At 38.1% G+C, this 25,131-nt stretch overlaps 1 protein-coding gene and 64 non-coding genes across 65 annotated transcripts in view; 64 read left to right on the forward strand and 1 right to left on the reverse strand.

The window, feature by feature from the left end:
* Window positions 1-25,131, reverse strand: part of LOC142351429 (uncharacterized) — a 239,390-nt gene that overhangs the window by 144,302 nt on the left and 69,957 nt on the right. The window lies entirely within an intron of this gene.
* Trnai-uau (transfer RNA isoleucine (anticodon UAU)) lies at window positions 127-199 on the forward strand. Its single transcript has one exon. It is a non-coding gene; the product is annotated as a tRNA-Ile (tRNA).
* On the forward strand, window positions 879-951 carry Trnai-uau (transfer RNA isoleucine (anticodon UAU)). The gene has a single exon. It is a non-coding gene; the product is annotated as a tRNA-Ile (tRNA).
* Trnai-uau (transfer RNA isoleucine (anticodon UAU)) lies at window positions 1,257-1,329 on the forward strand. Its single transcript has one exon. It is a non-coding gene; the product is annotated as a tRNA-Ile (tRNA).
* Trnav-uac (transfer RNA valine (anticodon UAC)) lies at window positions 1,446-1,518 on the forward strand. The gene has a single exon. It is a non-coding gene; the product is annotated as a tRNA-Val (tRNA).
* On the forward strand, window positions 2,199-2,271 carry Trnai-uau (transfer RNA isoleucine (anticodon UAU)). The gene has a single exon. It is a non-coding gene; the product is annotated as a tRNA-Ile (tRNA).
* Window positions 2,577-2,649, forward strand: Trnai-uau (transfer RNA isoleucine (anticodon UAU)). Its single transcript has one exon. It is a non-coding gene; the product is annotated as a tRNA-Ile (tRNA).
* Trnav-uac (transfer RNA valine (anticodon UAC)) lies at window positions 2,766-2,838 on the forward strand. Its single transcript has one exon. It is a non-coding gene; the product is annotated as a tRNA-Val (tRNA).
* On the forward strand, window positions 3,333-3,405 carry Trnav-uac (transfer RNA valine (anticodon UAC)). Its single transcript has one exon. It is a non-coding gene; the product is annotated as a tRNA-Val (tRNA).
* Trnav-uac (transfer RNA valine (anticodon UAC)) lies at window positions 3,711-3,783 on the forward strand. The gene has a single exon. It is a non-coding gene; the product is annotated as a tRNA-Val (tRNA).
* Window positions 3,900-3,972, forward strand: Trnav-aac (transfer RNA valine (anticodon AAC)). The gene has a single exon. It is a non-coding gene; the product is annotated as a tRNA-Val (tRNA).
* Trnai-uau (transfer RNA isoleucine (anticodon UAU)) lies at window positions 4,089-4,161 on the forward strand. The gene has a single exon. It is a non-coding gene; the product is annotated as a tRNA-Ile (tRNA).
* On the forward strand, window positions 4,467-4,539 carry Trnav-uac (transfer RNA valine (anticodon UAC)). Its single transcript has one exon. It is a non-coding gene; the product is annotated as a tRNA-Val (tRNA).
* Window positions 4,845-4,917, forward strand: Trnav-uac (transfer RNA valine (anticodon UAC)). The gene has a single exon. It is a non-coding gene; the product is annotated as a tRNA-Val (tRNA).
* On the forward strand, window positions 5,034-5,106 carry Trnav-aac (transfer RNA valine (anticodon AAC)). Its single transcript has one exon. It is a non-coding gene; the product is annotated as a tRNA-Val (tRNA).
* On the forward strand, window positions 5,223-5,295 carry Trnai-uau (transfer RNA isoleucine (anticodon UAU)). The gene has a single exon. It is a non-coding gene; the product is annotated as a tRNA-Ile (tRNA).
* Window positions 5,412-5,484, forward strand: Trnav-aac (transfer RNA valine (anticodon AAC)). The gene has a single exon. It is a non-coding gene; the product is annotated as a tRNA-Val (tRNA).
* On the forward strand, window positions 5,601-5,673 carry Trnai-uau (transfer RNA isoleucine (anticodon UAU)). The gene has a single exon. It is a non-coding gene; the product is annotated as a tRNA-Ile (tRNA).
* Trnav-uac (transfer RNA valine (anticodon UAC)) lies at window positions 5,979-6,051 on the forward strand. The gene has a single exon. It is a non-coding gene; the product is annotated as a tRNA-Val (tRNA).
* Window positions 6,357-6,429, forward strand: Trnav-uac (transfer RNA valine (anticodon UAC)). Its single transcript has one exon. It is a non-coding gene; the product is annotated as a tRNA-Val (tRNA).
* Window positions 6,546-6,618, forward strand: Trnav-aac (transfer RNA valine (anticodon AAC)). The gene has a single exon. It is a non-coding gene; the product is annotated as a tRNA-Val (tRNA).
* Window positions 6,735-6,807, forward strand: Trnai-uau (transfer RNA isoleucine (anticodon UAU)). The gene has a single exon. It is a non-coding gene; the product is annotated as a tRNA-Ile (tRNA).
* On the forward strand, window positions 7,494-7,566 carry Trnav-aac (transfer RNA valine (anticodon AAC)). Its single transcript has one exon. It is a non-coding gene; the product is annotated as a tRNA-Val (tRNA).
* On the forward strand, window positions 7,683-7,755 carry Trnav-aac (transfer RNA valine (anticodon AAC)). Its single transcript has one exon. It is a non-coding gene; the product is annotated as a tRNA-Val (tRNA).
* On the forward strand, window positions 7,872-7,944 carry Trnav-aac (transfer RNA valine (anticodon AAC)). The gene has a single exon. It is a non-coding gene; the product is annotated as a tRNA-Val (tRNA).
* Window positions 8,061-8,133, forward strand: Trnav-aac (transfer RNA valine (anticodon AAC)). Its single transcript has one exon. It is a non-coding gene; the product is annotated as a tRNA-Val (tRNA).
* On the forward strand, window positions 8,250-8,322 carry Trnav-aac (transfer RNA valine (anticodon AAC)). Its single transcript has one exon. It is a non-coding gene; the product is annotated as a tRNA-Val (tRNA).
* On the forward strand, window positions 8,439-8,511 carry Trnav-aac (transfer RNA valine (anticodon AAC)). Its single transcript has one exon. It is a non-coding gene; the product is annotated as a tRNA-Val (tRNA).
* Trnav-aac (transfer RNA valine (anticodon AAC)) lies at window positions 9,198-9,270 on the forward strand. The gene has a single exon. It is a non-coding gene; the product is annotated as a tRNA-Val (tRNA).
* Window positions 9,387-9,459, forward strand: Trnav-aac (transfer RNA valine (anticodon AAC)). The gene has a single exon. It is a non-coding gene; the product is annotated as a tRNA-Val (tRNA).
* On the forward strand, window positions 9,576-9,648 carry Trnav-uac (transfer RNA valine (anticodon UAC)). The gene has a single exon. It is a non-coding gene; the product is annotated as a tRNA-Val (tRNA).
* Window positions 9,955-10,027, forward strand: Trnav-aac (transfer RNA valine (anticodon AAC)). Its single transcript has one exon. It is a non-coding gene; the product is annotated as a tRNA-Val (tRNA).
* Window positions 10,712-10,784, forward strand: Trnav-aac (transfer RNA valine (anticodon AAC)). The gene has a single exon. It is a non-coding gene; the product is annotated as a tRNA-Val (tRNA).
* On the forward strand, window positions 11,091-11,163 carry Trnav-aac (transfer RNA valine (anticodon AAC)). Its single transcript has one exon. It is a non-coding gene; the product is annotated as a tRNA-Val (tRNA).
* Trnav-uac (transfer RNA valine (anticodon UAC)) lies at window positions 12,227-12,299 on the forward strand. The gene has a single exon. It is a non-coding gene; the product is annotated as a tRNA-Val (tRNA).
* Window positions 12,794-12,866, forward strand: Trnav-uac (transfer RNA valine (anticodon UAC)). Its single transcript has one exon. It is a non-coding gene; the product is annotated as a tRNA-Val (tRNA).
* Trnav-aac (transfer RNA valine (anticodon AAC)) lies at window positions 13,361-13,433 on the forward strand. The gene has a single exon. It is a non-coding gene; the product is annotated as a tRNA-Val (tRNA).
* Trnav-aac (transfer RNA valine (anticodon AAC)) lies at window positions 14,116-14,188 on the forward strand. The gene has a single exon. It is a non-coding gene; the product is annotated as a tRNA-Val (tRNA).
* On the forward strand, window positions 14,306-14,378 carry Trnav-aac (transfer RNA valine (anticodon AAC)). The gene has a single exon. It is a non-coding gene; the product is annotated as a tRNA-Val (tRNA).
* Trnav-aac (transfer RNA valine (anticodon AAC)) lies at window positions 14,683-14,755 on the forward strand. The gene has a single exon. It is a non-coding gene; the product is annotated as a tRNA-Val (tRNA).
* Window positions 15,630-15,702, forward strand: Trnav-uac (transfer RNA valine (anticodon UAC)). Its single transcript has one exon. It is a non-coding gene; the product is annotated as a tRNA-Val (tRNA).
* On the forward strand, window positions 16,007-16,079 carry Trnav-aac (transfer RNA valine (anticodon AAC)). Its single transcript has one exon. It is a non-coding gene; the product is annotated as a tRNA-Val (tRNA).
* Trnav-aac (transfer RNA valine (anticodon AAC)) lies at window positions 16,384-16,456 on the forward strand. Its single transcript has one exon. It is a non-coding gene; the product is annotated as a tRNA-Val (tRNA).
* Trnav-uac (transfer RNA valine (anticodon UAC)) lies at window positions 16,573-16,645 on the forward strand. Its single transcript has one exon. It is a non-coding gene; the product is annotated as a tRNA-Val (tRNA).
* On the forward strand, window positions 16,762-16,834 carry Trnav-aac (transfer RNA valine (anticodon AAC)). Its single transcript has one exon. It is a non-coding gene; the product is annotated as a tRNA-Val (tRNA).
* Window positions 16,951-17,023, forward strand: Trnav-uac (transfer RNA valine (anticodon UAC)). The gene has a single exon. It is a non-coding gene; the product is annotated as a tRNA-Val (tRNA).
* Trnav-aac (transfer RNA valine (anticodon AAC)) lies at window positions 17,328-17,400 on the forward strand. The gene has a single exon. It is a non-coding gene; the product is annotated as a tRNA-Val (tRNA).
* On the forward strand, window positions 17,517-17,589 carry Trnav-uac (transfer RNA valine (anticodon UAC)). The gene has a single exon. It is a non-coding gene; the product is annotated as a tRNA-Val (tRNA).
* On the forward strand, window positions 17,706-17,778 carry Trnav-uac (transfer RNA valine (anticodon UAC)). The gene has a single exon. It is a non-coding gene; the product is annotated as a tRNA-Val (tRNA).
* On the forward strand, window positions 17,895-17,967 carry Trnai-uau (transfer RNA isoleucine (anticodon UAU)). The gene has a single exon. It is a non-coding gene; the product is annotated as a tRNA-Ile (tRNA).
* Window positions 18,463-18,535, forward strand: Trnav-aac (transfer RNA valine (anticodon AAC)). The gene has a single exon. It is a non-coding gene; the product is annotated as a tRNA-Val (tRNA).
* Window positions 19,029-19,101, forward strand: Trnav-aac (transfer RNA valine (anticodon AAC)). The gene has a single exon. It is a non-coding gene; the product is annotated as a tRNA-Val (tRNA).
* Window positions 19,784-19,855, forward strand: Trnav-uac (transfer RNA valine (anticodon UAC)). The gene has a single exon. It is a non-coding gene; the product is annotated as a tRNA-Val (tRNA).
* Trnav-aac (transfer RNA valine (anticodon AAC)) lies at window positions 20,714-20,786 on the forward strand. Its single transcript has one exon. It is a non-coding gene; the product is annotated as a tRNA-Val (tRNA).
* Trnav-uac (transfer RNA valine (anticodon UAC)) lies at window positions 20,904-20,976 on the forward strand. The gene has a single exon. It is a non-coding gene; the product is annotated as a tRNA-Val (tRNA).
* Trnai-uau (transfer RNA isoleucine (anticodon UAU)) lies at window positions 21,282-21,354 on the forward strand. Its single transcript has one exon. It is a non-coding gene; the product is annotated as a tRNA-Ile (tRNA).
* Trnav-aac (transfer RNA valine (anticodon AAC)) lies at window positions 21,662-21,734 on the forward strand. Its single transcript has one exon. It is a non-coding gene; the product is annotated as a tRNA-Val (tRNA).
* Window positions 22,229-22,301, forward strand: Trnav-uac (transfer RNA valine (anticodon UAC)). Its single transcript has one exon. It is a non-coding gene; the product is annotated as a tRNA-Val (tRNA).
* Window positions 22,418-22,490, forward strand: Trnav-aac (transfer RNA valine (anticodon AAC)). The gene has a single exon. It is a non-coding gene; the product is annotated as a tRNA-Val (tRNA).
* Window positions 22,607-22,679, forward strand: Trnav-aac (transfer RNA valine (anticodon AAC)). The gene has a single exon. It is a non-coding gene; the product is annotated as a tRNA-Val (tRNA).
* On the forward strand, window positions 22,796-22,868 carry Trnav-aac (transfer RNA valine (anticodon AAC)). The gene has a single exon. It is a non-coding gene; the product is annotated as a tRNA-Val (tRNA).
* Trnav-uac (transfer RNA valine (anticodon UAC)) lies at window positions 22,985-23,057 on the forward strand. Its single transcript has one exon. It is a non-coding gene; the product is annotated as a tRNA-Val (tRNA).
* On the forward strand, window positions 23,174-23,246 carry Trnav-aac (transfer RNA valine (anticodon AAC)). The gene has a single exon. It is a non-coding gene; the product is annotated as a tRNA-Val (tRNA).
* Window positions 24,106-24,178, forward strand: Trnav-aac (transfer RNA valine (anticodon AAC)). Its single transcript has one exon. It is a non-coding gene; the product is annotated as a tRNA-Val (tRNA).
* On the forward strand, window positions 24,295-24,367 carry Trnav-aac (transfer RNA valine (anticodon AAC)). The gene has a single exon. It is a non-coding gene; the product is annotated as a tRNA-Val (tRNA).

The raw sequence follows: 25,131 nt of genomic DNA on the forward strand, positions 1-25,131 counted from the left end.
GGACAGCATCAAGGCAAGTTTTTGACAAAATGATGTTTTTTACCTGATTAAAACTAAGATCAAGCATTTTATTTCTAATCAATCCAACATTTAATATGAAATTACTGCTCGAAGCACTCATCGCAAGGTGCTGTGGTGTAGTGGTTATCACGTCTGCTTTATACGCAGAGGGTCTCCAGTTCAAGCCTGGACAGCATCAAGACAAGTTTTTGACAAAATGATGATTTTTTACCTGATTAAAATTAAGATCAAGCATTTTATTTCTAGTCAATCCAACATTTGACAGGAAATTACTGCCCAAGGACTAATCATAAGGTCTGTGGTTTAGTGGTTATCACGTCTGCTTTACACGCAGAGGGTCTCCAGTTCAAGACCGGACAGCATCAAGGCAAGTTTTTGACAAAATGATGTTTTTTTACCTGATTAAAACTAAATTCAAGCATATTATTTCTAATCAATCCAACATTTGATATGAAATTACTGCTCGACGAACTAATCACAAGGTGCTGTGGTGTAGTGGTTATTACGTCTGCTTTACACGCAGAGGGTCTGCAGTTCAAGCCTGGACAGCATCAAGGCAAGTTTTTGACAAAATGATGTTTTTTTACCTGATTAAAATTAAGATCAAGCATTTTATTTCTAGTCAATCCAACATTTGACAGGAAATTACTGCCCAAGGACTAATCATAAGGTCTGTGGTTTAGTGGTTATCACGTCTGCTTTACACGCAGAGGGTCTCCAGTTCAAGCCCGGACAGCATCAAGGCAAGTTTTTGACAAAATAATGTTTTTTTACCTGATTAAAACTAAGATCAAGCATTTTATTTCTAATCAATCCAACATTTAATATGAAATTACTGCTCGAAGCACTCATCGCAAGGTGCTGTGGTGTAGTGGTTATCACGTCTGCTTTATACGCAGAGGGTCTCCAGTTCAAGCCTGGACAGCATCAAGGCAAGTTTTTGACAAAATGATGATTTTTTACCTGATTAAAATTAAGATCAAGCATTTTATTTCTAGTCAATCCAACATTTGACAGGAAATTACTGCCCAAGGACTAATCATAAGGTCTGTGGTTTAGTGGTTATCACGTCTGCTTTACACGCAGAGGGTCTCCAGTTCAAGCCCGGACAGCATCAAGGCAAGTTGTTTTGACAAAATGATGTTTTTTTACCTGATTAAAACTAAGATCAAGCATTTTATTTCTAATCAATCCAACATTTAATATGAAATTACTGCTCGAAGCACTCATCTCAAGGTGCTGTGGTGTAGTGGTTATCACGTCTGCTTTATACGCAGAGGGTCTCCAGTTCAAGCCTGGACAGCATCAAGGCAAGTTTTTGACAAAATGATGTTTTTTTACCTGATTAAAACTAAGATCAAGCATTTTATTTCTAATCAATCCAACATTTGATATGAAATTACTGCCCGAAGAACTAAGCGCAAGGTGCTGTGGTGTAGTGGTTATCACGTCTGCTTTACACGCAGAGGGTCTCCAGTTCAAGCCTGGACAGCATCAAGGCAAGGTTTTGACAAAATGATGTTTTTTTTACCTGATTAAAAATAAGATCAAGCATTTTATTTCTAGTCAATCCAACATTTGACAGGAAATTACTGCTCAAGGACTAATCTTAAGGTCTGTGGTGTAGTGGTTATCACGTCTGCTTTACACGCAGAGGGTCTCCAGTTCAAGCCCGGACAGCATCAAGGCAAGTTTTTGACAAAATGATGTTTTTTTACCTGATTAAAACTAAGATCAAGCATTTTATTTCTAATCAATCCAACATTTAATATGAAATTACTGCTCGAAGAACTAATCACAAGGTGCTGTGGTGTAGTGGTTATTACGTCTGCTTTACACGCAGAGGGTCTGCAGTTCAAGCCTGGACAGCATCAAGGCAAGTTTTTGACAAAATGATGTTTTTTTACCTGATTAAAATTAAGATCAAGCATTTTATTTCTAGTCAGTCCAACATTTGACAGGAAATTACTGCCCAAGGACTAATCATAAGGTCTGTGGTTTAGTGGTTATCACGTCTGCTTTACACGCAGAGGGTCTCCAGTTCAAGCCCGGACAGCATCAAGGCAAGTTTTTGACAAAATGATGTTTTTTTACCTGATTAAAACTAAGATCAAGCATTTTATTTCTAATCAATCCAACATTTAATATGAAATTACTGCTCGAAGCACTCATCGCAAGGTGCTGTGGTGTAGTGGTTATCACGTCTGCTTTATACGCAGAGGGTCTCCAGTTCAAGCCTGGACAGCATCAAGGCAAGTTTTTGACAAAATGATGATTTTTTACCTGATTAAAATTAAGATCAAGCATTTTATTTCTAGTCAATCCAACATTTGACAGGAAATTACTGCCCAAGGACTAATCATAAGGTCTGTGGTTTAGTGGTTATCACGTCTGCTTTACACGCAGAGGGTCTCCAGTTCAAGCCCGGACAGCATCAAGGCAAGTTGTTTTGACAAAATGATGTTTTTTTACCTGATTAAAACTAAGATCAAGCATTTTATTTCTAATCAATCCAACATTTAATATGAAATTACTGCTCGAAGCACTCATCGCAAGGTGCTGTGGTGTAGTGGTTATCACGTCTGCTTTATACGCAGAGGGTCTCCAGTTCAAGCCTGGACAGCATCAAGGCAAGTTTTTGACAAAATGATGTTTTTTTACCTGATTAAAACTAAGATCAAGCATTTTATTTCTAATCAATCCAACATTTGATATGAAATTACTGCCCGAAGAACTAAGCGCAAGGTGCTGTGGTGTAGTGGTTATCACGTCTGCTTTACACGCAGAGGGTCTCCAGTTCAAGCCTGGACAGCATCAAGGCAAGGTTTTGACAAAATGATGTTTTTTTTACCTGATTAAAAATAAGATCAAGCATTTTATTTCTAGTCAATCCAACATTTGACAGGAAATTACTGCTCAAGGACTAATCTTAAGGTCTGTGGTGTAGTGGTTATCACGTCTGCTTTACACGCAGAGGGTCTCTGCGTTCAAGCCCGGACAGCATCAAGGCAAGTTTTTGACAAAATGATGTTTTTTTACCTGATTAAAACTAAGATCAAGCATTTCATTTCTAATCAATCCAACATTTGATATGAAATTACTGCTCGAAGAACTAATCGCAAGGTGCTGTGATGTAGTCGTTATCACGTCTGCTTTACACGCAGAGGGTCTGCAGTTCAAGCCTTGACAGCATCAAGGCAAGTTTTTGACAAAATGATGTTTTTTTACCTGATTAAAACTAAATTCAAGCATTTTATTTCTAATCAATCCAACATTTGATATGAAATTACTGCTCGAAGAACTAATCGCAAGGTGCTGTGGTGTAGTGGTTATCACGTCTGCTTTACACGCAGAGGGTTTCCAGCTCAAGCCTGGACAGCATCAAGGCAAGTTTTTGACAAAATGTTGTTTTTTAACCCGATTAAAACTAAGATCAAGCATTTTATTTCTAATCAATCCAACATTTGATATGAAATTACTGCTCGAAGAACTAATCGCAAGGTGCTGTTGTGTAGCGGTTATCACGTCTGCTTAACATGAAGAAGGTCTCCAGTTCCAGCCTGGACAGCATCAAAGCGAGTTTTTGACAAAATGATGTTTTTTTACCTGATTAAAACTAAGCTCAAGCATTTTATTTCTAATCAATCCAACATTTGATATGAAATTACTGCTCGAAGCACTCATCGCAAGGTGCTGTGGTGTAGTGGTTATCACGTCTGCTTTACACGCAGAGGGTTTCCAGTTCAAGCCTGGACAGCAGCAAGGCAAGTTTTTGACAAAATGTTGTTTTTTTACCTGATTAAAACTAAGATCAAGCATTTTATTTCTAATCAGTCCAACATTTGATATGAAATTACTGCTCGAAGAACTAATCGCAAGGTGCTGTGGTGTAGCGGTTATCACGTCTGCTTAACATGCAGAAGGTCTCCAGTTCCAGCCTGGACAGCATCAAAGCGAGTTTTTGACAAAATGATGTTTTTTTACCTGATTAAAACTAAGCTCAAGCATTTTATTTCTAATCAATCCAACATTTGATATGAAATTACTGCTCGAAGCGCTCATCGCAAGGTGCTGTGGTGTAGTGGTTATCACGTCTGCTTTATACGCAGAGGGTCTGCAGTTCAAGCCTGGACAGCATCAAGGCAAGTTTTTGACAAAATGATGTTTTTTTACCTGATTAAAACTAAGATCAAGCATTTTATTTCTAATCCAGCCAACATTTGATATGAAATTACTGCTCGAAGAACTAATCGCAAGGTGCTGTGATGTAGCGGTTATCACGTCTGCTTAACACGCAGAAGGTCTCAAGTTCAGGCCTGGACAGCATCAAGGCAAGTTTTTGACAAAATGATGTTTTTTTACCTGATTAAAACTAAGATCAAGCATTTTATTTCTAATCAATCCAACATTTGATATGAAATTACTGCTCGAAGCACTCATCGCAAGGTGCTGTGGTGTAGTGGTTATCACGTCTGCTTTACACGCAGAGGGTTTCCAGTTCAAGCCTGGACAGCAGCAAGGCAAGTTTTTGACAAAATGTTGTTTTTTTACCTGATTAAAACTAAGATCAAGCATTTTATTTCTAATCAGTCCAACATTTGATATGAAATTACTGCTCGAAGAACTAATCGCAAGGTGCTGTTGTGTAGCGGTTATCACGTCTGCTTAACATGAAGAAGGTCTCCAGTTCCAGCCTGGACAGCATCAAAGCGAGTTTTTGACAAAATGATGTTTTTTTACCTGATTAAAACTAAGCTCAAGCATTTTATTTCTAATCAATCCAACATTTGATATGAAATTACTGCTCGAAGCACTCATCGCAAGGTGCTGTGGTGTAGTGGTTATCACGTCTGCTTTACACGCAGAGGGTTTCCAGTTCAAGCCTGGACAGCAGCAAGGCAAGTTTTTGACAAAATGTTGTTTTTTTACCTGATTAAAACTAAGATCAAGCATTTTATTTCTAATCAGTCCAACATTTGATATGAAATTACTGCTCGAAGAACTAATCGCAAGGTGCTGTGGTGTAGCGGTTATCACGTCTGCTTAACATGCAGAAGGTCTCCAGTTCCAGCCTGGACAGCATCAAAGCGAGTTTTTGACAAAATGATGTTTTTTTACCTGATTAAAACTAAGCTCAAGCATTTTATTTCTAATCAATCCAACATTTGATATGAAATTACTGCTCGAAGCGCTCATCGCAAGGTGCTGTGGTGTAGTGGTTATCACGTCTGCTTTATACGCAGAGGGTTTCCAGTTCAAGCCTGGACAGCAGCAAGGCAAGTTTTTGACAAAATGTTGTTTTTTTACCTGATTAAAACTAAGATCAAGCATTTTATTTCTAATCAGTCCAACATTTGATATGAAATTACTGCTCGAAGAACTAATCGCAAGGTGCTGTGGTGTAGCGGTTATCACGTCTGCTTAACATGCAGAAGGTCTCCAGTTCCAGCCTGGACAGCATCAAAGCGAGTTTTTGACAAAATGATGTTTTTTTACCTGATTAAAACTAAGCTCAAGCATTTTATTTCTAATCAATCCAACATTTGATATGAAATTACTGCTCGAAGCGCTCATCGCAAGGTGCTGTGGTGTAGTGGTTATCACGTCTGCTTTATACGCAGAGGGTCTGCAGTTCAAGCCTGGACAGCATCAAGGCAAGTTTTTGACAAAATGATGTTTTTTTACCTGATTAAAACTAAGATCAAGCATTTTATTTCTAATCCAGCCAACATTTGATATGAAATTACTGCTCGAAGAACTAATCGCAAGGTGCTGTGATGTAGCGGTTATCACGTCTGCTTAACACGCAGAAGGTCTCAAGTTCAGGCCTGGACAGCATCAAGGCAAGTTTTTGACAAAATGATGTTTTTTTACCTGATTAAAACTAAGATCAAGCATTTTATTTCTAATCAATCCAACATTTGATATGAAATTACTGCTCGAAGCACTCATCGCAAGGTGCTGTGGTGTAGTGGTTATCACGTCTGCTTTACACGCAGAGGGTTTCCAGTTCAAGCCTGGACAGCAGCAAGGCAAGTTTTTGACAAAATGTTGTTTTTTTACCTGATTAAAACTAAGATCAAGCATTTTATTTCTAATCAGTCCAACATTTGATATGAAATTACTGCTCGAAGAACTAATCGCAAGGTGCTGTTGTGTAGCGGTTATCACGTCTGCTTAACATGAAGAAGGTCTCCAGTTCCAGCCTGGACAGCATCAAAGCGAGTTTTTGACAAAATGATGTTTTTTTACCTGATTAAAACTAAGCTCAAGCATTTTATTTCTAATCAATCCAACATTTGATATGAAATTACTGCTCGAAGCACTCATCGCAAGGTGCTGTGGTGTAGTGGTTATCACGTCTGCTTTACACGCAGAGGGTTTCCAGTTCAAGCCTGGACAGCAGCAAGGCAAGTTTTTGACAAAATGTTGTTTTTTTACCTGATTAAAACTAAGATCAAGCATTTTATTTCTAATCAGTCCAACATTTGATATGAAATTACTGCTCGAAGAACTAATCGCAAGGTGCTGTGGTGTAGCGGTTATCACGTCTGCTTAACATGCAGAAGGTCTCCAGTTCCAGCCTGGACAGCATCAAAGCGAGTTTTTGACAAAATGATGTTTTTTTACCTGATTAAAACTAAGCTCAAGCATTTTATTTCTAATCAATCCAACATTTGATATGAAATTACTGCTCGAAGCGCTCATCGCAAGGTGCTGTGGTGTAGTGGTTATCACGTCTGCTTTATACGCAGAGGGTCTGCAGTTCAAGCCTGGACAGCATCAAGGCAAGTTTTTGACAAAATGATGTTTTTTTACCTGATTAAAACTAAGATCAAGCATTTTATTTCTAATCCAGCCAACATTTGATATGAAATTACTGCTCGAAGAACTAATCGCAAGGTGCTGTGATGTAGCGGTTATCACGTCTGCTTAACACGCAGAAGGTCTCAAGTTCAGGCCTGGACAGCATCAAGGCAAGTTTTTGACAAAATGATGTTTTTTTACCTGATTAAAACTAAGATCAAGCATTTTATTTCTAATCAATCCAACATTTGATATGAAATAACTGCTTCGAAGTACTAATCGCAAGTTGCTGTGGTGTAGCGGTTAGCACATCTGCTTAACACGCAGAAGGTCTCCAGTTCAAGCCTTGACAGCATCAAGGCAAGTCTTTGACAAAAATGATGTTTTTTTACCTGATTAAAACTAAGATCAAGCATTTTATTTCTAATCAATCCAACATTTGATATGAAATTACTGCTCAAAGGACTAATCTTAGGGTCTGTGGTGTAGTGGTTATCACGTCTGCTTTACACGCAGAGGGTCTCTGCGTTCAAGCCAGGACAGCATCAAGGCAAGTTTTTGACAAAATGATGTTTTTTTTACCTGATTAAAACTAAGATCAAGGATTTTATTTCTAATCAATCCAACATTTGATATGAAATTACTGCTCGAAGAACTGATCGCAAGGTGCTGTGGTGTAGCGGTTATCACGTCTGCTTAACACGCAGAAGGTCTCCAGTTCAAGCCTGGACAGCATCAAGGCAAGTTTTTGACAAAATGATGTTTTTTTACCTGATTAAAACTAAGATCAAGCATTTTATTTCTAATCAATCCAACATTTGATATGAAATTACTGCTCGAAGAACTGATCGCAAGGTGCTGTGGTGTAGCGGTTATCACGTCTGCTTAACACGCAGAAGGTCTCCAGTTCAAGCCTGGACAGCATCAAGGCAAGTTTTTGACAAAATGATGTTTTTTTACCTGATTAAAACTAAGATCAAGCATTTTATTTCTAATCAATCCAACATTTGGTATGAAATTACTGCTCGAAGAACTGATCGCAAGGTGCTGTGGTGTAGCGGTTATCACGTCTGCTTAACACGCAGAAGGTCTCCAGTTCAAGCCTGGACAGCATCAAGGCAAGTTTTTGACAAAATGATGTTTTTTTACCTGATTAAAACTAAGATCAAGCATTTTATTTCTAATCAATCCAACATTTGATATGAAATTACTGCTCGAAGAACTGATCGCAAGGTGCTGTGGTGTAGCGGTTATCACGTCTGCTTAACACGCAGAAGGTCTCCAGTTCAAGCCTGGACAGCATCAAGGCAAGTTTTTGACAAAATGATGTTTTTTTACCTGATTAAAACTAAGATCAAGCATTTTATTTCTAATCAATCCAACATTTGATATGAAATTACTGTTCGAAGAACTGATCGCAAGGTGCTGTGGTGTAGCGGTTATCACGTCTGCTTAACACGCAGAAGGTCTCCAGTTCAAGCCTGGACAGCATCAAGGCAAGTTTTTGACAAAATGATGTTTTTTTACCTGATTAAAACTAAGATCAAGCATTTTATTTCTAATCAATCCAACATTTGATATGAAATTACTGCTCGAAGAACTGATCGCAAGGTGCTGTGGTGTAGCGGTTATCACGTCTGCTTAACACGCAGAAGGTCTCCAGTTCAAGCCTGGACAGCATCAAGGCAAGTTTTTGACAAAATGATGTTTTTTTACCTGATTAAAACTAAGATCAAGCATTTTATTTCTAATCAATCCAACATTTGATATGAAATAACTGCTTCGAAGTACTAATCGCAAGTTGCTGTGGTGTAGCGGTTAGCACATCTGCTTAACACGCAGAAGGTCTCCAGTTCAAGCCTTGACAGCATCAAGGCAAGTCTTTGACAAAAATGATGTTTTTTTACCTGATTAAAACTAAGATCAAGCATTTTATTTCTAATCAATCCAACATTTGATATGAAATTACTGCTCAAAGGACTAATCTTAGGGTCTGTGGTGTAGTGGTTATCACGTCTGCTTTACACGCAGAGGGTCTCTGCGTTCAAGCCAAGACAGCATCAAGGCAAGTTTTTGACAAAATGATGTTTTTTTTACCTGATTAAAACTAAATTCAAGCATATTATTTCTAATCAATCCAACATTTGATATGAAATTACTGCTCGAAGAACTAATCGCAAGGTGCTGTGATGTAGTCGTTATCACGTCTGCTTTACACGCAGAGGGTCTCCAGTTCAAGCCTGGACAGCATCAAGGCAAGTTTTTGACAAAATGATGATTTTTTAACTGATTAAAACTAAGATCAAGCATTTTATTTCTAATCAATCCAACATTTGATATGAAACTACTGCTCGAAGAACTGATCGCAAGGTGCTGTGGTGTAGCGGTTATCACGTCTGCTTAACACGCAGAAGGTCTCCAGTTCAAGCCTGGACAGCATCAAGGCAAGTTTTTGACAAAATGATGTTTTTTTACCTGATTAAAACTAAGATCAAGCATTTTATTTCTAATCAATCCAACATTTGATATGAAATTACTGCTCGAAGAACTGATCGCAAGGTGCTGTGGTGTAGCGGTTATCACGTCTGCTTAACACGCAGAAGGTCTCCAGTTCAAGCCTGGACAGCATCAAGGCAAGTTTTTGACAAAATGATGTTTTTTTACCTGATTAAAACTAAGATCAAGCATTTTATTTCTAATCAATCCAACATTTGATATGAAATTACTGCTCGAAGAACTAATCGCAAGGTGATGTGGTGTAGTGGTTATCACGTCTGCTTTACACGCAGAGGGTCACCAGTTCAAGCCTGGACAGCATCAAGGCAAGTTTTTGACAAAATGATGTTTTTTTACCTGATTAAAACTAAGATCAAGCATTTTATTTCTAATCAATCCAACATTTGATATGAAATTACTGCTCGAAGAACTAATCGCAAGGTGCTGTGGTGTAGCGGTTTTGACGTCTGCTTAACTCGCAGAAGGTCTCCAGTTCAAGCCTGGACAGCATCAAGGCAAGTTTTTGACAAAAAGATGTTTTTTTTACCTGATTAAAACTAAATTCAAGCATATTATTTCTAATCAATCCAACATTTGATATGAAATTACTGCTCGAAGAACTAATCGCAAGGTGCTGTGATGTAGCGGTTATCACGTCTGCTTAACACGCAGAAGGTCTCCAGTTCAAGCCTGGACAGCATCAAGGCAAGTTTTTGACAAAATGATGTTTTTTTTACTTGATCAAAACTAAAATCAAGCATTTGATTTCTAATCAACCAAACATTTGATATGAAATTACTGCTCGAAGAACTAATCGCAAGGTGCTGTGATGTAGTCGTTATCACGTCTGCTTTACACGCAGAGGGTCTGCAGTTCAAGCCTTGACAGCATCAAGGCAAGTTTTTGACAAAATGATGTTTTTTTACCTGATTAAAACTAAGATCAAGCATTTTATTTCTAATCAATCCAACATTTGATATGAAATTACTGCTCGAAGAACTAATCTCAAGGTGCTGTGGTGTAGCGGTTATGACGTCTCCTTAACACGCAGAAGGTCTCCAGTTCAAGCCTTGACAGCATCAAGGCAAGTTTTTGACAAAATGATGTTTTTTTACCTGATTAAAACTAAATTCAAGCATATTATTTCTAATCAATCCAACATTTGATATGAAATTACTGCTCGAAGAACTAATCGCAAGGTGCTGTGATGTAGTCGTTATCACGTCTGCTTTACACGCAGAGGGTCTGCAGTTCAAGCCTTGACAGCATCAAGGCAAGTTTTTGACAAAATGATGTTTTTTCACCTGATTAAAACTAAGATCAAGCATTTTATTTCTAATCAATCCAACGTTTGATATGAAATTACTGCTCGAAGAACTAATCTCAAGGTGCTGTGGTGTAGCGGTTATGACGTCTGCTTAACACGCAGAAGGTCTCCAGTTCAAGCCTGGACAGCATCAAGGCAAGTTTTTGACAAAATGTTGTTTTTTTTACCTGATTAAAACTAAGATCAAGCATTTTATTTCTAATCAATCCAACATTTGATATGAAATTACTGCTCGAAGAACTGATCGCAAGGTGCTGTGGTGTAGCGGTTATCACGTCTGCTTAACACGCAGAAGGTCTCCAGTTCAAGCCATGACAGCAGCAAGGCAAGTTTTTGACAAAATGATGTTTTTTTAACTGATTAAAACTAAGATCAAGCATTTTATTTCTAATCAATCCAACATTTGATATGAAATTACTGCTCGAAGAACTCAACGCAAGGTGCTGTGGTGTAGCGGTTATCACGTCTGCTTAACACGCAGAAGGTCTCCAGTTCAAGCCTGGACAGCATCAAGGCAAGTTTTTGACAAAATGATGTTTTTTTACCTGATTAAAACTAAAATCAAGCATTTGATTTCTAATAAATCGAACATTTGATATGAAATTACTGCTCGAAGAACTAATCGCAAGGTGCTGTGATGTAGTCGTTATCACGTCTGCTTTACACGCAGAGGGTCTGCAGTTCAAGCGTGGACAGCATCAAGGCAAGTTTTTGACAAAATGATGTTTTTTTACCTGATTAAAACTAAGATCAAGCATTTTCTTTCTAATCAATCCAACATTTGATATGAAATTACTGCTCGAAGAACTAATCGCAAGGTGCTGTGGTGTAGCGGTTATCACGTCTGCTGAACACTCAGAAGGTCTCAAGTTCAGGCCTGGACAGCATCAAGGCAAGTTTTTGACAAAATGATGTTTTTTACCTGATTAAAACTAAGATCAAGCATTTTATTTCTAATCAATCCAACATTTGATATGAAATTACTGCTCGAAGAACTAATCGCAAGGTGCTGTGATGTAGCGGTTATCACGTCTGCTTAACACGCAGAAGGGCTCAAGTTCAAGCCCGAACAGCATCAAGGCAAGTTTTTGACAAAATGATGTTTTTTTACCTGATTAAAACTAAGATCAAGCATTTTATTTCTAATCAATCCAACATTTGATATGAAATAACTGCTCCGAAGTACTAATCGCAAGTTGCTGTGGTGTAGCGGTTAGCACGTCTGCTTTACACGCAGAGGGTCACCAGTTCAAGCCTGGACAGCATCAAGGCAAGTTTTTGACAAAATGATGTTTTTTTACCTGATTAAAACTAAGATCAAGCATTTTATTTCTAATCAATCCAACATTTGATATGAAATTACTGCTCGAAGAACTTATCGCAAGGTGCTGTGGTGTAGCGGTTATCACGTCTGCTTAACACGCAGAAGGTCTCAAGTTCAGGCCTGGACAGCATCACGGCAAGTTTTTGACAAAATGATGTTTTTTTTACCTGATTAAAACTAAGATCAAGCATTTTATTTCTAATCAATCCAACATTTGATATGAAATAACTGCTTCGAAGTACTAATCGCAAGTTGCTGTGGTGTAGCGGTTAGCACGTCTGCTTTACACGCAGAGGGTCACCAGTTCAAACCTGGACAGCATCAAGGCAAGTTTTTGACAAAATGATGTTTTTTTACCTGATCAAAACTAAAATCAAGCATTTGATTTCTAATCAATCGAACATTTGATATGAAATTACTGCTCGAAGAACTAATCGCAAGGTGCTGTGATGTAGTCGTTATCAGGTCTGCTTTACACGCAGAGGGTCTGCAGTTCAAGCGTGGACAGCATTAAGGCAAGTTTTTGACAAAATGATGTTTTTTTACCTGATTAAAACTAAGATCAAGCAATTTATTTCTAATCAATCCAACATTTGATATGAAATTACTGCTCGAAGAACTAATCGCAAGGTGCTGTGGTGTAGCGGTTATGACGTCTGCTTAACTCGCAGAAGGTTTCCAGTTCAAGCCTGGACAGCATCAAGGCAAGTTTTGGACAAAATGATGTTTTTTTACCTGATTAAAACTAAGATCAAGCAATTTATTTCTAATCAATCCAACATTTGATATGAAATTACTGCTCGAAGAACTAATCGCAAGGTGCTGTGGTGTAGAGGTTATCACGTCTGCTTTACACGCAGAGGGTCACCAGTTCAAGCCTGGACAGCATCAAGGCAAGTTTTTGACAAAATGATGTTTTTTTACCTGATCAAAAATAAAATCAAGCATTTGATTTCTAATCAATCGAACATTTGATATGAAATTACTGCTCGAAGAACTAATCGCAAGGTGCTGTGATGTAGTCGTTATCACGTCTGCTTTACACGCAGAGGGTCTGCAGTTCAAGCGTGGACAGCATTAAGGCAAGTTTTTGACAAAATGATGTTTTTTTACCTGATTAAAACTAAGATCAAGCAATTTATTTCTAATCAATCCAACATTTGATATGAAATTACTGCTCGAAGAACTAATCGCAAGGTGCTGTGGTGTAGCGGTTATGACGTCTGCTTAACTCGCAGAAGGTTTCCAGTTCAAGCCTGGACAGCATCAAGGCAAGTTTTGGACAAAAAGATGTTTTTTTACCTGATTAAAACTAAATTCAAGCATATTATTTCTAATCAATCCAACATTTGATATGAAATTACTGCTCGAAGAACTAATCCCAAGGTGCTGTGATGTAGCGGTTATCACGTCTGCTTAACACGCAGAAGGTCTCCAGTTCAAGCCTGGACAGCATCAAGGCAAGTTTTTGACAAAATGATGTTTTCTTTACTTGATCAAAACTAAAATCAAGCATTTGATTTCTAATCAACCAAACATTTGATATGAAATTACTGCTCGAAGAACTAATCGCAAGGTGCTGTGATGTAGTCGTTATCACGTCTGCTTTACACGCAGAGGGTCTGCAGTTCAAGCCTTGACAGCATCAAGGCAAGTTTTTGACAAAATGATGTTTTTTTACCTGATTAAAACTAAGATCAAGCATTTTATTTCTAATCAATCCAACATTTGATATGAAATTACTGCTCGAAGAACTAATCGCAAGGTGCTGTGGTGTAGTGGTTATCACGTCTTCTTTACACGCGAAGGGTCTCCAGTTCAAGCCCGGACAGCATCAAGGCAAGTTTATGACAAAATGATGTTTTTTTACCTGATTAAAACTAAGATCAAGCATTTTATTTCTAGTCAATCCAACATTTGACAGGAAATTACTGCTCAAGGACTAATCTTAAGGTCTGTGGTGTAGTGGTTATCACGTCTGCTTTACACGCAGAGGGTCTCCAGTTCAAGCCCGGACAGCATCAAGGCAAGTTTTTGACAAAATGATGTTTTTTTACCTGATTAAAACTAAGATCAAGCATTTTATTTCTAACCAATCCAACATTTGATATGAAATTACTGCTCGAAGAACTAATCGCAAGGTGCTGTGGTGTAGCGGTTATCACGTCTGCTTAACACGCAGAAGGTCTCCAGTTCAAGCCTGGACAGCATCAAGGCGAGTTTTTGACAAAATGATGTTTTTTTTACCTGATTAAAACTAAGATCAAGCATTTTATTTCTAATCAATCCAACATTTGATATGAAATTACTGCTCGAAGAACTAATCGCAAGGTGCTGTGGTGTAGCGGTTATCACGTCTGCTTAACATGCAGAAGGTCTCCAGTTCCAGCCTGGACAGCATCAAGGCAAGTTTTTGACAAAATGATGTTTTTTACCTGATTAAAACTAAGATCAAGCATTTTATTTCTAATCAATCCAACATTTGATATGAAATTACTGCTCGAAGAACTAATCGCAAGGTGCTGTGATGTAGTCGTTATCACGTCTGCTTTACACGCAGAGGGTCTCCAGTTCAAGCCTGGACAGCATCAAGGCAAGTTTTTGACAAAATGATGTTTTTTTAACTGATTAAAACTAAGATCAAGAATTTTATTTCTAATCAATCCAACATTTGATATGAAATTACTGCTCGAAGAACTGATCGCAAGGTGCTGTGGTGTAGCGGTTATCACGTCTGCTTAACACGCAGAAGGTCTCCAGTTCAAGCCTGGACAGCAGCAAGGCAAGTTTTTGACAAAATGATGTTTTTTTACCTGATTAAAACTAAGATCAAGCATTTTATTTCTAATCAATCCAACATTTGATATGAAATTACTGCTCGAAGAACTAATCGCAAGGTGCTGTGGTGTAGTGGTTATCACGTCTGCTTTACACGCAGAGGGTCACCAGTTCAAGCCTGCACAGCATCAAGGCAAGTTTTTGACAAAATGATGTTTTTTTACCTGATCAAAACTAAAATCAAGCATTTGATTTCTAATCAATCGCACATTTGATATGAAATTACTGCTCGAAGAACTAATCGCAAGGTGCTGTGGTGTAGCGGTTATGACGTCTGCATAACTCGCAGAAGGTCTCCAGTTCAAGCCTGGACAGCATCAAGGCAAGTTTTTGACAAAAAGATGTTTTTTTTTACCTGATCAAAACTAAAATCAAGCATTTGATTTCTAATCAACCAAACATTTGATATGAAATTACTGCTCGAAGAACTAATCGCAAGGTGCTGTGATGTAGTCGTTATCACGTCTGCTTTACACGCAGAGGGTCTGCAGTTCAAGCCTTGACAGCATCAAGGCAAGTTGTTGACAAAATGATGTTTTTTTACCTGATTAAAACTAAGATCAAGCATTTTATTTCTAATCAATCCAACAATTGATATGAAATTACTGCTCGAAGAACTAATCTCAAGGTGCTGTGGTGTAGGGGTTATGACGTCTGCTTAACACGCAGAAGGTCTCCAGTTCAAGCCTTGACAGCATCAAGGCAAGTTTTTGACAAAATGATGTTTTTTTACCTGATTAAAACTAAATTCAAGCATATTATTTCTAATCAATCCAACATTTGATATGAAATTACTGCTCGAAGAACTAATCGCAAGGTGCTGTGGTGTAGTGGTTATCACGTCTGCTTTACACGCAGAGGGTCTCCAGTTCAAGCCTGGACAGCATCAAGGCAAGTTTATGACAAAATGATGTTTTTTTTACCTGATTAAAACTAAGATCAAGCATTTTATTTCTAGTCAATCCAACATTTGACAGGAAATTACTGCTCAAGGACTAATCTTAAGGTCTGTGGTGTAGTGGTTATCACGTCTGCTTTACACGCAGAGGGGCTCCAGTTCCAGCCCGGACAGCATCAAGGCAAGTTTTTGACAAAATGATGTTTTTTTACCTGATTAAAACTAAGATCAAGCATTTTATTTCTAATCAATCCAACATTTGATATGAAATTACTGCTTGAAGAACTAATCGCAAGGTGCTGTGGTGTAGCGGTTATCACGTCTGCTTAACACGCAGAAGGTCTCCAGTTCAAGCCTGGACAGCATCAAGGCGAGTTTTTGACAAAATGATGTTTTTTTTACCTGATTAAAACTAAGATCAAGCATTTTATTTCTAGTCAATCCAACATTTGACAGGAAATTACTGCTCAAGGACTAATCTTAAGGTCTGTGGTGTAGTGGTTATCACGTCTGCTTTACACGCAGAGGGGCTCCAGTTCCAGCCCGGACAGCATCAAGGCAAGTTTTTGACAAAATGATGTTTTTTTACCTGATTAAAACTAAGATCAAGCATTTTATTTCTAATCAATCCAACATTTGATATGAAATTACTGCTTGAAGAACTAATCGCAAGGTGCTGTGGTGTAGCGGTTATCACGTCTGCTTAACACGCAGAAGGTCTCCAGTTCAAGCCTGGACAGCATCAAGGCGAGTTTTTGACAAAATGATGTTTTTTTACCTGATTAAAACTAAGATCAAGCATTTCATTTCTAATCAATCCAACATTTGATATGAAATTACTGCTCGAAGAACTAATCGCAAGGTGCTGTGGTGTAGTGGTTATCACGTCTGCTTTACACGCAGAGGGTTTCCAGTTCAAGCCTGGACAGCATCAAGGCAAGTTTTTGACAAAATGATGTTTTTTTACCTGATTAAAACTAAGATCAAGCATTTTATTTCTAATCAATCCGACATTTGATATGAAATTACTGCTCGAAGAACTAATCGCAAGGTGCTGTGGTGTAGCGGTTATCACGTCTGCTTAACATGCAGAAGGTCTCCAGTTCCAGCCTGGACAGCATCAAAGCGAGATTTTGACAAAATGATGTTTTTTTAACTGATTAAAACTAAGCTCAAGCATTTTATTTCTAATCAATCCAACATTTGATATGAAATTACTGCTCGAAGAACTAATCGCAAGGTGCTGTGGTGTAGTGGTTATCAAGTCTGCTTTACACGCAGAGGGTCTCCAGTTCAAGCCTGGACAGCATCAAGGCAAGTTTATGACAAAATGATGTTTTTTTTACCCGATTAAAACTAAGATCAAGCATTTTATTTCTAGTCAATCCAACATTTGACAGGAAATTACTGCTCAAGGACTAATCTGAAGGTCTGTGGTGTAGTGGTTATCACGTCTGCTTTACACGCAGAGGGGCTCCAGTTCAAGCCCGGACAGCATCAAGGCAAGTTTTTGACAAAATGATGTTTTTTTACCTGATTAAAACTAAGATCAAGCATTTTATTTCTAATCAATCCAACATTTGATATGAAATTACTGCTCGAAGAACTAATCGCAAGGTGCTGTGGTGTAGCGGTTATCACGTCTGCTTAACACGCAGAAGGTCTCCAGTTCAAGCCTGGACAGCATCAAGGCGAGTTTTTGACAAAATGATGTTTTTTTACCTGATTAAAACTAAGATCAAGCATTTCATTTCTAATCAATCCAACATTTGATATGAAATTACTGCTCGAAGAACTAATCGCAAGGTGCTGTGATGTAGTGGTTATCACGTCTGCTTTACACGCAGAGGGTTTCTAGTTCAAGCCTGGACAGCATCAAGGCAAGTTTTTGACAAAATGATGTTTTTTTACCTGATTAAAACTAAGATCAAGCATTTTATTTCTAATCAATCCAACATTTGATATGAAATTACTGCTCGAAGAACTAATCGCAAGGTGCTGTGGTGTAGTGGTTATCACGTCTGCTTTACACGCAGAGGGTCTCCAGTTCCAGCCTGGACAGCATCAAAGCGAGTTTTTGACAAAATGATGTTTTTTTAACTGATTAAAACTAAGCTCAAGCATTTTATTTCTAATCAATCCAACATTTGATATGAAATTACTGCTCGAAGCACTTATCGCGAGGTGTTGTGGTGTAGTGGTTATCACGTCTGCTTTATACGCAGAGGGTCTCCAGTTCAAGCCTGGACAGCATCAAGGCAAGTTTTTGACAAAATGATGTTTTTTTACCTGATTAAAACTAAGATCAAGCATTTTATTTCTAATCCAGCCAACATTTTATATGAAAATACTGCTCGAAGAACTAATCGCAAGGTGCTGTGATGTAGCGGTTAGCACGTCTGCTTAACACGCAGAAGGTCTCAAGTTCAAGCCTGGACAGCATCAAGGCAAGTTTTTGACAAAATGATGTTTTTTTACCTGATTAAAACTAAGATCAAGCGTTTTATTTCTAATCAATCCAACATTTGATATGAAATAACTGCTTCGAAGTAGTAATGGCAAGTTGCTGTGATGTAGCGGTTATCACGTCTGCTTAACACGCAGAAGGTCTCCAGTTCAAGCCTGGACAGCATCAAGGCAAGTCTTTGACAAAATGATGTTTTTTTACCTGATTAAAACTAAGATCAAGCATTTTATTTCTAATCAATCCAACATTTGATATGAAATTGCTGCTCGAAGAACTAATCGCAAGGTGCTGTGGTGTAGCGGTTATCACGTCTGCTTAACACGCAGAAGGTCTCCAGTTCAAGCCTGGACAGCATCAAGGCAAGTTTTTGACAAAATGATGTTTTTTTACCTGATTAAAACTAAGATCAAGCATTTTATTTCTAATCAATCCAACATTTGATATGAAATTACTGCTCAAAGGACTAATCGCAAGGTGCTGTGGCGTAACGGTTATCATTTCCGCTAAACAGGCAGAGGTTCTCCAGTTCAAGCCTGGACAGCATCAAGGCAACTTTTGACAAAATGTTGTTTTTTTACCTGATCAAAACTAAAATCAAGCATTTGATTTCTAATCAACCGAATTTTTGATATGAAATTACTGCTCGAAGAACTAATCGCAAGGTGCTGTGATGTAGTCGTTATCACGTCTGCTTTACACGCAGAGGGTCTGCAGTTCAAGCCTGGACAGCATCAAGGCAAGTTTTTGACAAAATGATGTTTTTTTACCTGATTAAAACTAAGATCAAGCATTTTATTTCTAATCAATCCAACATTTGATATGAAATTGCTGCTCGAAGAACTAATCGCAAGGTGCTGTGGTGTAGCGGTTATCACGTCTGCTTAACACGCAGAAGGTCTCCAGTTCAAGCCTGGACAGCATCAAGGCAAGTTTTTGACAAAATGATGTTTTTTTACCTGATTAAAACTAAGATCAAGCATTTTATTTCTAATCAATCCAACATTTGATATGAAATTACTGCTCAAAGGACTAATCGCAAGGTGCTGTGGCGTAACGGTTATCATTTCCGCTAAACAGGCAGAGGTTCTCCAGTTCAAGCCTGGACAGCATCAAGGCAACTTTTGACAAAATGTTGTTTTTTTACCTGATCAAAACTAAAATCAAGCATTTGATTTCTAATCAACCGAATTTTTGATATAAAATTACTGCTCGAAGAACTAATCGCAAGGTGCTGTGATGTAGTCGTTATCACGTCTGCTTTACACGCAGAGGGTCTGCAGTTCAAGCCTGGACAGCATCAAGGCAAGTTTTTGACAAAATGATGTTTTTTTACCTGATTAAAACTAACATAAAGCATTTTATTTCTAATCAATCCAACATTTGATATGAAATTACTGCTCGAAGAACTAATCGCAAGGTGCTGTGGTGTATCGGTTATGACGTCTGCTTAACACGCAGAAGGTCTCCAGTTCAAGCCTTGACAGCATCAAGGCAAGTTTTTGACAAAATGATGTTTTTTTTACCTGATTAAAACTAAATTCAAGCATATTATTTCAAATCAATCCACATTTGATATGAAATTACTGCTCGAAGAACTAATCGCAAGGTGCTGTGGTGTAGTGGTTATCACGTCTGCTTTACACGCAGAGGTCTCCAGTTCAAGCCTGGACAGCAGCAAGGCAAGTTTATGACAAAATAATGTTTTTTTTACCTGATTAAAACTAAGATCAAGCATTTTATTTCTAGTCAATCCAACATTTGACAGGAAATTACTGCTCAAGGACTAATCTTAAGGTCTGTGGTGTAGTGGTTATCACGTCTGCTTTACACGCAGAGGGTCTCCAGTTCAAGCCCGGACAGCATCAAGGCAAGTTTTTGACAAAATGATGTTTTTTTTACCTGATTAAAACTAAGATCAAGCATTTTATTTCTAATCAATCCAACAATTGATATGAAATTACTGCTCGAAGAACTAATCGCAAGGTGCTGTGGTGAAAAAGTAATCACTTCTTCTCAACACGCAGAGGGGCTCCAGTTCAAGCCTGGACAGCATCAAGCTAATTTTTTCACAAAATGATGTCTTGATTGAAAATAAAATCAAACATCTTATATCTGGTCAATTCAACATTTGATATGAAATTACTGCTTCGAAGTACTTATCACAAGGTGCTGTGGTGAAGCGGTTATCACGTGTGATTAACATGCGGAAGGATTGCAGTTCAAAACTAGACAGCAGCAAGAAAAGGTTGTGACAAAGGATGTCTGCCTGAGAAAAATTAAAAGCATGCATTTTCTACTCAATCCAAAAAATTGATATGAAATTAGTGCTCAAAGCATTTATCGCAAGGTGCTGTGGTGGTACGGTTATCACGTCTGCTTAACACGCAGAAGGTCTCCAGTTCAAGCCTGGACAGCATCAAGGCAAAGTTTTGACAAAATGATGTATTTTTACCTGATTAAAACTAAGATCAAGCATTTTATTTCTAATCAATCCAACATTTGATATGAAATTACTGCTCGAAGAACTAATCTCAAGGTGCTGTGGTGTAGCGGTTATCACGTCTGCTTAACACGCAGAAGGTCTCCAGTTCAGGCCTGGACAGCATCAAGGCGAGTTTTTGACAAAATGATGTTTTTTTTACCTGATTAAAACTAAGATCAAGCATTTTATTTCTAATCAATCCAACAATTGATATGAAATTACTGCTCGAAGAACTAATCGCAAGGTGCTGTGGTGTAGTGGTTATCACGTCTGCTTTACACGCAGAGGGATTCCAGTTCAAGCCTGGACAGCATCAAGGCAAGTTTTTGACAAAATGATGTTTTTTTACCTGATTACAACTAAGATCAAGCATTTTATTTCTAATCAATCCAACATTTGATATGAAATTACTGCTCGAAGAACTAATCGCAAGGTGCTGTGGTGTAGCGGTTATCACGTCTGCTTAACATGCAGAAGGTCTCCAGTTCCAGCGTGGACAGCATCAAAGCGAGTTTTTGACAAAATGATGTTTTTTTAACTGATTAAAACTAAGCTCAAGCATTTTATTTCTAATCAATCCAACATTTGATATGAAATTACTGCTCGAAGCATTCATCGCGAGGTGATGTGGTGTAGTGGTTATCACGTCTGCTTTATACGCAGAGGGTCTCCAGTTCAAGCCTGGACAGCATCAAGGCAAGTTTTTGACAAAATGATGTTTTTTTACCTGATTAAAACTAAGATCAAGCATTTTATTTCTAATCCAGCCAACATTTGATATGAAATTACTGCTCGAAGAACTAATCGCAAGGTGCAGTGATGTAGCGGTTATCACGTCTGCTTAACACGCTGAAGGTCTGAAGTTCAAGCCTGGACAGCATCAAGGCAAGTTTTTGACAAAATGATGTTTTTTTTACCTGATTAAAACTAAGATCAAGCATTTTATTTCTAATCAATCCAACATTTGATATGAAATAACTGCTTCGAAGTACTAATCGCAAGTTGCTGTGGTGTAGCGGTTAGCACATCTGCTTAACACGCAGAAGGTCTCCAGTTCAAGCCTGGACAGCATCAAGGCAAGTCTTTGACAAAATGATGTTTTTTTACCTGATTAAAACTAAGATCAAGCATTTTATTTCTAATCAATCCAACATTTGATATGAAATTACTGCTCGAAGAACTAATCTCAAGGTGCTGTGGAGTAGCGGTTATCACGTCTGCTTAACACGCAGAAGGTCTCCAGTTCAAGACTGGACAGCATCAAGGCAAGTTTTTGACAAAATGATGTTTTTTTACCTGATTAAAACTAAGATCAAGCATTTTATTTCTAATCAATCCAACATTTGATATGAAATTACTGCTCAAAGGACTAATCGCAAGGTGCTGTGGCGTAACGCTTATCATTTCCGCTAAACAGGCAGAGGTTCTCCAGTTCAAGCCTGGACAGCATCAAGGCAAGTTTTTGACAAAATGACGTTTTTTTACCTGATTTAAATTAAGATCAAGCATTTTATTTCTAGTCAATCTAACATTTGATATGAAATTACTGCTCGAAGTACTAATCGCAAGGTGCTGTGGTGTAGCGGTTATCACGTCTGCTTTACACGCAGAGGGACTCCAGTTCAAGCCTGGACAGCATCAAGGCAAGTTTTTGACAAAATGATGTTTTTTTACCTGATTAAAACTAAGATCAAGCATTTTATTTCTAATCAATCCAAGATTTGACATCAAATTACTGCTCGAAGAACTAATCGCAAGGTGCTGTGGTGTAGCGGTTATCACGTCTGCTTAACACGCAGAAGGTCTCCAGTTCAAGTCTGGACAGCATCAAGGCAAGTTTTTGACAAAATGATGTTTTTTTACCTGATTAAAACTAAGATCAAGCATTTTATTTCTAATGATTCCAAGATTTGACATCAAATTACTGCTCGAAGAACTAATCGCAAGGTGCTGTGGTGTAGCGGTTATCACGTCTGCTTAACACGCAGAAGGTCTCCAGTTCAAGTCTGGACAGCAGCAAGGCAAGTTTTTGACAAAATGATGTTTTTTTACCTGATTAAAACTAAGATCAAGCATTTTATTTCTAATCAATCCAAGATTTGACATCAAATTACTGCTCGAAGAACTAATCGCAAGGTGCTGTGGTGTAGCGGTTATCACGTCTGCTTAACACGCAGAAGGTCTCCAGTTCAAGTCTGGACAGCATCAAGGCAAGTTTTTGACAAAATGATGTTTTTTTACCTGATTAAAACTAAGATCAAGCATTTTATTTCTAATCAATCCAAGATTTGACATCAAATTACTGCTCGAAGAACTAATCGCAAGGTGCTGTGGTGTAGCGGTTATCACGTCTGCTTTACACGCAGAGGGTCTCCAGTTCAAGCCTGGACAGCATCAAGGCAAGTTTTTGACAAAATGATGTTTTTTTACCTGATTAAAACTAAGATCAAGCATTTTATTTCTAATCCATCCAAGATTTGACATCAAATTACTGCTCGAAGAACTAATCGCAAGGTGCTGTGGTGTAGCGGTTATCACGTCTGCTTAACACGCAGAAGGTCTCGAGTTCAAGTCTGGACAGCATCAAGGCAAGTTTTTGACAAAATGATGTTTTTTTACCTGATTTAAATTAAGATCAAGCATTTTATTTCTAATCAATACAAACATTTGATATGAAATAACTGCTTCGAAGTACTAATTACAAGGTGCTGTGGTGAAGCGGTTATCACTTGTGATTAACACGCAGAAGGACTCCAGTTCAAGACCAGACAGCATCAAGAAAAGGTTGTGACAAAGGATGTCCGCTTGAGAAAAATTAAAATCATGCATTTTTTACTCAATCCAAAAAATTGATATGAAATTAGTGCTCGAAGCATTTATCGCAAGGTGCTGTGGTGGTACGGTTATCACGTCTGCTGAACACGCAGAAGTTCTTGAGTTCAAGCCTGGACAGCATCAAGGCAAGTTTTTGACAAAATGATGTTTTTTTACCTGATTAAAACTAAAATCAAGCATTTTATTTCTAATCAATCCAACATTTGATATGAAATTACTGCTTCGAAGTACTAATCACAAGGTGCTGTGGTGAAGCGGCTATCACGTGTGATTAACACGCAGAAGGAGTGCAGTTCAAAACTAGACAGCATCAAGAAAAGGTTGTGACAAAGGATGTCCGCTTGAGAAAAATTAAAATCATGCATTTTCTGCTCAATCCAAAAAATTGATATGGATTTAGTGCTCGAAGCAATTATCGCAAGGCGCTGTGTTGGTACGGTTATCACTTCTGCTTAACACGCAGAAGGTCTCCAGTTCAAGCCTGGACAGCATCAAGGCAAATTTTTGACAAAATGATGTTTTTTTACCTGATTAAAACTAAGATCAAGCATTTTATTTCTAATCAATCCAACATTTGATATGAAATTACTGCTCGAAGCACTAATCGCAAGGTGCTGTGGTGTAGCGGTTATCACGTCTGCTTAACACGCAGAAGGTCTCCAGTTCAAGCCTGGACAGCATCAAGGCAAATTTTTGACAAAATGATGTTTTTTTACCTGATTAAAACTAAGATCAAGCATTTTATTTCTAATCAATCCAACATTTGATATGAAATTACTGCTCGAAGCACTAATCGCAAGGTGCTGTGGTGTAGCGGTTATCACGTCTGCTTAACACGCAGATGCTCTCCAGTTCAAGCCTGGACAGCATCAAGGAAAATTTTTGACAAAATGATGTTTTTTTACTTGATTAAAACTATAAAACTAAGATCAAGCATTTTATTTCTAATCAATCCAACATTTGATATGAAATAACTGCTCAAAGCACTAATCGCAAGGTGCTGTGGTGAAAAAGTAATCACTTCTTCTCAACACGCAGAGGGGCTCCAGTTCAAGCCTGGACAGCATCAAGCTAATTTTTTCACAAAATGATGTCTTGATTGAAAATAAAATCAAACATCTTATATCTGGTCAATTCAACATTTGATATGAAATTACTGCTTCGAAGTACTTATCACAAGGTGCTGTGGTGAAGCGGTTATCACGTGTGATTAACATGCGGAAGGATTGCAGTTCAAAACTAGACAGCAGCAAGAAAAGGTTGTGACAAAGGATGTCTGCCTGAGAAAAATTAAAAGCATGCATTTTCTACTCAATCCAAAAAATTGATATGAAATTAGTGCTCAAAGCATTTATCGCAAGGTGCTGTGGTGGTACGGTTATCACGTCTGCTTAACACGCAGAAGGTCTCCAGTTCAAGCCTGGACAGCATCAAGGCAAAGTTTTGACAAAATGATGTATTTTTACCTGATTAAAACTAAAATCAAGCATTTTATTTCTAATCAATCCAACATTTGATATGAAATAACTGCTCAAAGCACTAATCGCAAGGTGCTGTTGTGAAAAGGTTATCACTTATTCTTAACACGCAGAGGGTCTCCAGTTCAAGCCTGGACAGCAGCACGCAAATTTTTTCA

Source organism: Convolutriloba macropyga, chromosome 1 (assembly GCF_964194025.1).
Source record: "Convolutriloba macropyga chromosome 1, txConMacr16.3, whole genome shotgun sequence".
Classification (NCBI taxonomy): domain Eukaryota; kingdom Metazoa; phylum Xenacoelomorpha; order Acoela; family Convolutidae; genus Convolutriloba; species Convolutriloba macropyga.